The sequence below is a fragment of the Uranotaenia lowii genome, chromosome 1 (assembly GCF_029784155.1).
Source record: "Uranotaenia lowii strain MFRU-FL chromosome 1, ASM2978415v1, whole genome shotgun sequence".
NCBI classification, from domain to species: domain Eukaryota; kingdom Metazoa; phylum Arthropoda; class Insecta; order Diptera; family Culicidae; genus Uranotaenia; species Uranotaenia lowii.
This window is the reverse complement of record NC_073691.1, coordinates 202,999,333-203,006,552: the sequence shown is the minus strand read 5'-3', so window position 1 is coordinate 203,006,552 and position 7,220 is coordinate 202,999,333.

Below are 7,220 nucleotides of genomic sequence, written 5' to 3'. Positions count from 1 at the left end.
TAGAAGATTGATGCGTGCATTTTTATACGGTTGGTTTAATTTTTACCACAAGTTAGTGCCACCGAGTCATTTGACCGCATCCAGCCGGTGGAGCTTCGGGCACGCTCACCCACCAGCACACTCTGTCTAATTTGAGCTGATCTGAAAAGACAAGAAAAAAAACACCATAGGTGAAAATGATTTACACTTCAAAATTATGAGAAAATTATACTTACAGTTGTGAATGATGGCTTCCGTAGAGATTGCTGGAAGAAAAGATAAAATTGTTCAATTTTTTATTTCCTTTCGACACCACTTAATTTCTAATAGAAAATGTAATTAAAACTCACCTTGATTATTTCGTCAACTGTTTCCGGCCATCGCATCCAAACAATCAACAATTGTTTTTGGAACTCTCTGAGTTGTTTTCATCTATTTTGTTCGAAAACGTATGCGTCTTCGCTAAGTTCCAGGCTTTGAAAGTCAATAGATGAAAACAACTCAGAATTTTCATGGATTTCAACTCAGTTGTTTTCATCTTCATACATGGTGCGACCGCTGAACCGAAATTAATCAGTCTCTGAATAATCTAAATTTACCGTGTAGAGGAACAAAGTGTGTTTATTTTCACTCGACAAACCGTACGCTCACAACATACAGTGACGGACAAAACTTTAAGACCACTTCTCACCAAAATCAAATCAAGCTTTAATATCTACTCTAGGGTTAAAGAATTGATGTTTTTATTTGTTTAATGCATAGTTATAAACTCCACAAACAACATCATACACCTAGCAAGTTTTTGGGAAATCTTATAATTGGATAACCAAATAAAAATAAATGGCGCGACAAAATATAAACCCACTGACAATTTTGCTTTAATAAACTATCACAATCGATCATTTTTTATGGGGTTTTCGTCTTTATGGCCATGACAACTGACAACTCTTTCCATACTGTCAGGAGGTGTTTGGGATGCTTCTACCGTGTTGGTTTGGATCATGTCAATCGGAAAATATATATTTTTATCTTCATGCTTTGGATCAATATTTTGATGGAGGCTGTTGTTGCCCTTCAGTACTCATTTGAGCATCGATGCTTCCAACTTATGATAATTATGTTGATATAACCATCAGCAAACATGATACCAAAGACTTGAAATAAAATTCCTACCCCGGCCCAAAATAAAGACTCCCTCTATTCATTGTAGTGTCTCATACACGCAGAAAAAAGATTTTTTATTTCAAAGGAAAGTGCCGCAAAAACAAAGGATTTTTTCCTTTGATTTTGGGATAGATAAAAATTCCATTGGTTCAAGGACATTTTCCTTTGTTTCAAAGAATTTTTCTTTTGAAAAATCTTTGAGTCAAAATCTTAATGCTTTGAAACAAAAAACAGTTTCATTTGATGCAAAGTTGTTTTCGTTTGCTACAATGTAATTTAGATTTAGATTTAAAAGGATTGGTTCATTGAAATATTTTCCTTTTATTCCAATTGGAAAAAAATATTTTCTGTTGTACAGAAGTTCCAATTAGGAGTTTTGAACAATAAAAAGAAACAATTTACATCTTAAATTCATTTTTATTACAAACTTAACACAAACACTGGTTCACTATAATGGAATTAACCGGTCCTAAATTTTGGCCTGAGGACATTCTTCTTGGACCGCTCAATAAACTTCCGGAAGCAACTCCGGTCATCCAACTGGTGATTGCCGCTGAAGATCGGCCCGAAGATAATCAGACCGCTGGATTTTGGGCGGAATCAGCCGTGGTCCTGTAACAATGCAAAAGTTTATATAAAATCTTAAATATTCACTTTTTGACTAATGGATTAACACGCACTTACCATGGTATGCATTCCTCATCCTGAATCCTCCTAAATAGCTATCTCTGATTCACTAGTTTTGATTTTTAACACGACCGGCGAAACTTAATTCGAAATTCGGTACTTGCTCAATCCAAATTATCTTCTAAGTTTGAAGTTTTAACTTAAAGAAATTATTCCTTTCTGTTGAAAACATTTTTCTTTGGTTGAAAGAAAATTCACTTTGTTTTAAAAGACATATGCAATTGAAAAAATGTCTTTTGAATCAAAGAATTTGTTTAAAATCAAATTCCAAAATTATTCGGTTCAAAAAATTAATTCTTTCTTTCAAAAATTATTCATTTGAATCAGAACGAGAATTCATTGATTCAAAGAAAACAGGAGTTTGATTAAAAAAACTGAGTGTTTTGAATCAAAGTCAGTTTTGTTTTGTTTCAAAATCCAAGTTTTCTCTGCGTGTAGACAGAAAATGATACCAGTCCTGGAGGTCTGGAGGGGGGGGGGGGGACCTACCACCTCACAAAAAGTCGCATTCTTCGATAAAACAGCTCGATCCTGCTCTTATTCTTTAAGTTCAATCTGTTTAACAAGAGAAAGTGACTTTTTAGGCGGCGGTAGGGCCTCCCCTTTTAGAAATTTGACATCATCGTTTTCGCTGCATTTAAATGTGCATATACAACTGATATACGATAGATTATCTGATAGTTTGAATTCTAAGTAGTACATTCTTAGTTTTTTCAAGGTTGAATATGTTATGTGATTAGTTCAGCTATTTTAACAAAATTAACTGAAAATACCTAGGTGCAGAGTGTCTTCTCTGATAGAGGTGGTCGTTTCATAATCATAAGGGTCTTATCCATGTAATTCGGCATCTAAAATCAGCCGTGTCGTAAATATTGAAACTACCGTTCGTTTTACGACGATTTTGATTTGAGGAATCAACATTAAGGTAGCGCAGAGACCTGCTTAAACATTCCAAGATCAAACCCCGATCAGGATTTCTCGGAAAATGGCGCAGGCACCCCTCATTCGAGGAGCCACGCCATAATCGCGATCGCGAGCCATTTCACTTCTCTAGGGCGGCCGTTACTTTTTTTTCCTGATGCGCGCCATAATTAAAACCAAAAACCATCTCACGAAATATAAAACTACCAAAGCGGCGTTGATCGAGCGATGGGGAGGAAAAAAATTCAAATAAAAATCGCATGCCTTCGTTTCGGTTTATAGTTTTCTTCATTTGGATGTTGCAATGGATTGTTTTTTTTTCTTGTTTAATGTTTTAGGTTGAATTATACGACTTTGATCGATATCGCAAATAAAACCAAAATATAATCGACTGATTTTAGGACCAAAAATCCAACCACCGGCTACGAGTTCGGTAGAGAGGGACACGATTTATTTATTATGCTCTCAGTAAAAGGTCATAATGGTTGCTTGCCTGCGCATTGGAGATGGTTGTCTATTGATGATGAAAGTTTAGTGGAGTGGAGGACCCCCAAAATTTTTATGATGGAGTCTAGCTCTGGCAGGCAGGAGTCGTTAAAAAAAACAGTGTGGGGAAGCAAACTGGCCCCACTTGCTGTGCTAATCAATGTGGTGGCATCGGAAATTAAATTGTGTGCCACTTTTTTTTGGTTAGATTTTGGATCTCATAAAATCAAAGCTACTCTCCTTTAATAGGTTGTCTAGGTTAACGCAACCCATTTAATAGTGGCAAAAGTTCCAAGTCGAATGTTGATGGAAGAAATGTTTCATTTTGATTAACTCACAAAAAAACCTATCATATGATTATGATTGTAGCCTCTGAGCTGATGCAATAAATAGTTGAATATAAACTGCAGGTCAACAAATGGTTGAAAATAGTATTTAAGATGGAAAAAAACATGAAGCATGTTCGAAATCTTGAATGAAATCTCAATATTCAAGTGTGATTTCTCACCGAAGATAGTAAAGTTTATATTTCTTTTAGCCGCCTTATGAATATGCAAAAAACAAGGTTTTATCATAACTTCGACTTTTAACCTGTTATCAACCTGTGGATATGACTTTCTGCAGAAGAAAAAAAACAGGTGAACTTAATTGGCAAAATAAGAAACATCAATTTTCCCCGTGAAATTCGCAATATAATACCTGATATCACCCAAGCAACCAAAAGTACGGATAACATTCCTCTATCAGGTTTGATCAGCTTAATCGAGTATGCTAATACAACTTCTTTTCAGCTCAATTTTTAAGTAGTTAAACGAACTTTAAAGTTGATAAAAAGTTCGCGTAAATCGTCAAACAACTTCTAACCAGCTTCAAAATCCACTTTATAAGCAGCATAAAAAATCGAAAAAATTACTTTTCCGCTCCTTCAATTGCCTTTCTCAAGTCTGCTATTTTGATTCGTATTAATCAACTATATTTGTTACTCACTCACATTACATTTTAAAAACATGTTCTGACCAAGCCTCGAACCCGAGATCACCGCTTGAAAGTTGAGATCCATACTTGTTGCCCTATATGAACATCATGAGTAGGCAACGATTTCACTCGATGTAATGATTTTCTTTAAAACGACTTTCAGGTTCTTTATTTCTACTAAATTCCCACTTTCAAGCTGTTAAAAAGTTCTTCCGGAACTTAATGTGTACTTCATATAGTTGTTTCCCAAGTAACGATGTGTTTATTTATGCAAACACGTGTAGAAGTTCGAAAAAAGTAGATTTTAGCCTTTAAATCTTCTTAAAAGTTTCTATAATACGAAGTTGCTTTTGAACGCCCGTTGGAACTAATTAAAAACTTTCAAGTTTACAAAATAGTACAACAGAGACTTTTTACGAACTATTGAGCTGTACAAAAAGACTTGCAACCCTTTGATAGCTACTTGATTTTTAAAAAATGAGAAGTACGTAACAAGTAGATTGTTTTTCTTCATAGAAACTTTAAAGTTCCTAAAAAGTAGAAACAGAAACCAAAACAGTACTTTAAAGCTTTTTTTGAGTATTGGCTGAACTTGATAAAGAATGAAGTTCCATGGACCTCGAAAAAGCATTTTGAACAGCAAAAAAGTTCCACAGAACTTTTGTACAGCTATATATGAACTTATTAGTTCGTTCCTTAAGTGATATTCGAACTTTTGGTTGCTTGGGCATGGCCGTAGGAACGGGGGGGAGGGGGGGAGAGGTTTTGCGGTTAACCCCTCCTCACGAGAGTCCAGAAAAAGCAAGCGAGGTAAAGTCTGTTTCACATAGAATCTGGTCGCATCTTTTCATTGACTGCAGCGCCCCTAGTTGTGACTGTGACGAGAGTAACTCGTCTGTACTTCAAATTATCTGTGTCATACTTCTACCTGTACCACTACAATCATAACATATCCATCCTTTGTACTTATCGTTGAATAAACCTCAGTTCTAACTCAACCTTTGACTCGTCATCATTTCCAATGTCACATGGTGTCAGAAAGTGAACTTTAACGCGAGTTTAGTATCTTCAACTTTCTATTGGCGATCGTACTGGAGATCGGTGGAAAAGATGTCGACGGAAAATAGTGTTGTGGAAAATAAAGTTATGTTGGGGGCCACAGCAGGAATTAAACCCCCAAAAGCGCTTGTGATTGAAGACAATATGGCGGCTAAATGGAAGCAGTGGTGGCGTCAATTTCAGTGGTTTTCGGTTGCAACAGAGCTAGACAGCAAGCCAGGACCAATACAAGCAGCAACTTTTTTGAGTTGTATTGGTGAAGACTGCATTCGTGTGTTGGACACATTCGGGCTTACAGAAGCACAGGAAAATAACATAGCTGTTTTGAAAGAACGATTTGATGCTTACTTTATTCCGAAATCGTGCTTAACGTACGAACGTTATTTGTTTGGCAAAATAAATCAACAAGAGGGAGAACAGTTAGATTCCTTTGTAACCCGAGTGCGCGAGCAAGCTAAAAAGTGCGCGTTTAGTGTGTTGAACGATTCGTTAGTGAAAGATCGCGTTATTTCGGGAACAATACATGAAAAGCTAGTTCCCCAGTTGCTCAACGACGAATTGGATCTTGTGAAAACAATAGTGATTTTGCGTAATTATGAACAATCATTGAAGCAGTCACAAGTGATGCTAGAAAAGTCTCAGTTAAAAGTAGACGAACTGAAGCAAAATCCCAGGAATATGAAAACAGTTGGGCGGGAAATAGTGTATCGAAATACAACAGTTTTTCAATGCAAATGGTGAGAACAACGCATAAACCGCGAGCTTGTCCGGCGTATTTCAAAAACTGTCCTAAATGCTCACAAAGGGGACATTATGCGAAAATGTGCCCTGCTGCAACCAACCGAAATGGACGTCAAGTGAAAAGTGTGGAATGTGAAGAAGAAGATGAAAAAGAAGAAGAGCTCCCAGTGGAAGAACTGTATATTGGAGCAGTGAATGACGATGATGACACAAGAGAAAATGATGTTTGGGTTGAAAAAGTGCTAATAAAAGGAAAAAAAGTGAACTTAAAATTAGATAGTGGAGCAGCTTGCAATGTTTTGCCGTTCGATATATTCTTACAACTGGATGAGCCTCTAGTGGAATCCAAAAATTAAATACGTGAAAGGAGTTGACATCCCTATACCGGATATCCTCAGCAGAGATGTGGACAATAAAGAACCAGTAAAAACTTCCGAGGAACTCGAAGTGCATATTGGCCTGCAAATGTCCAAAACTGCTAGAGAAGAACTAGAACAAGAAACAACCAATGACCCAGAACTGCAAGAATTATCGAATGTCATTATGGAAGGCTGGCCTGAACGGAAACAACTGACAAGAAATTGTCTTCATAAATATTGGCCTTTTAGAGATGAACTGGCAGTCTATGAGGGTTTGATTTTTCGAGCACAGCAGATAGTAGTTCCTCTCAAACTTAGAAAGAAAATGCTTTCATACATACACCTTGGTCACACTGGAATTCAGGGATGTATACAGCGCGCAAAGCAGATGTTATTTTGGGTTGGTATGAGTTCAGATATAACCAACATGGTATCAAATTGTTCGACTTGTGAAAAATACCAAAGGTCCAATCAGACACATAAACTGGTTACCAATGAGATACCAACTCTGCCCTTTGAAATAGTAGGCTCTGATCTTTTCCAATTTCAAGGTGACGACTATTTGTTGATAGCAGATAGTTACTCAGGATTCTTTGACATAGCGAAATTACCCGAAACTACCTCCTGTTCAGTCATCAACCAGCTCAAACGTTGGTTTTCATGCTTCGGAATACCAAGGATAGTGTACACTGATAATGGATCTCAGTATTCTTCGTTTGAATTTTCCAAATTTTGCCAAGAATGGTCGTTTGATCATGTAACTTCCAGCCCACTTTTCCCTAGAAGTAATGGCCTTGCGGAAAGATTCGTGCAAACTGCTAAAAAAATTCTGAAACGTTGCTCTAATGA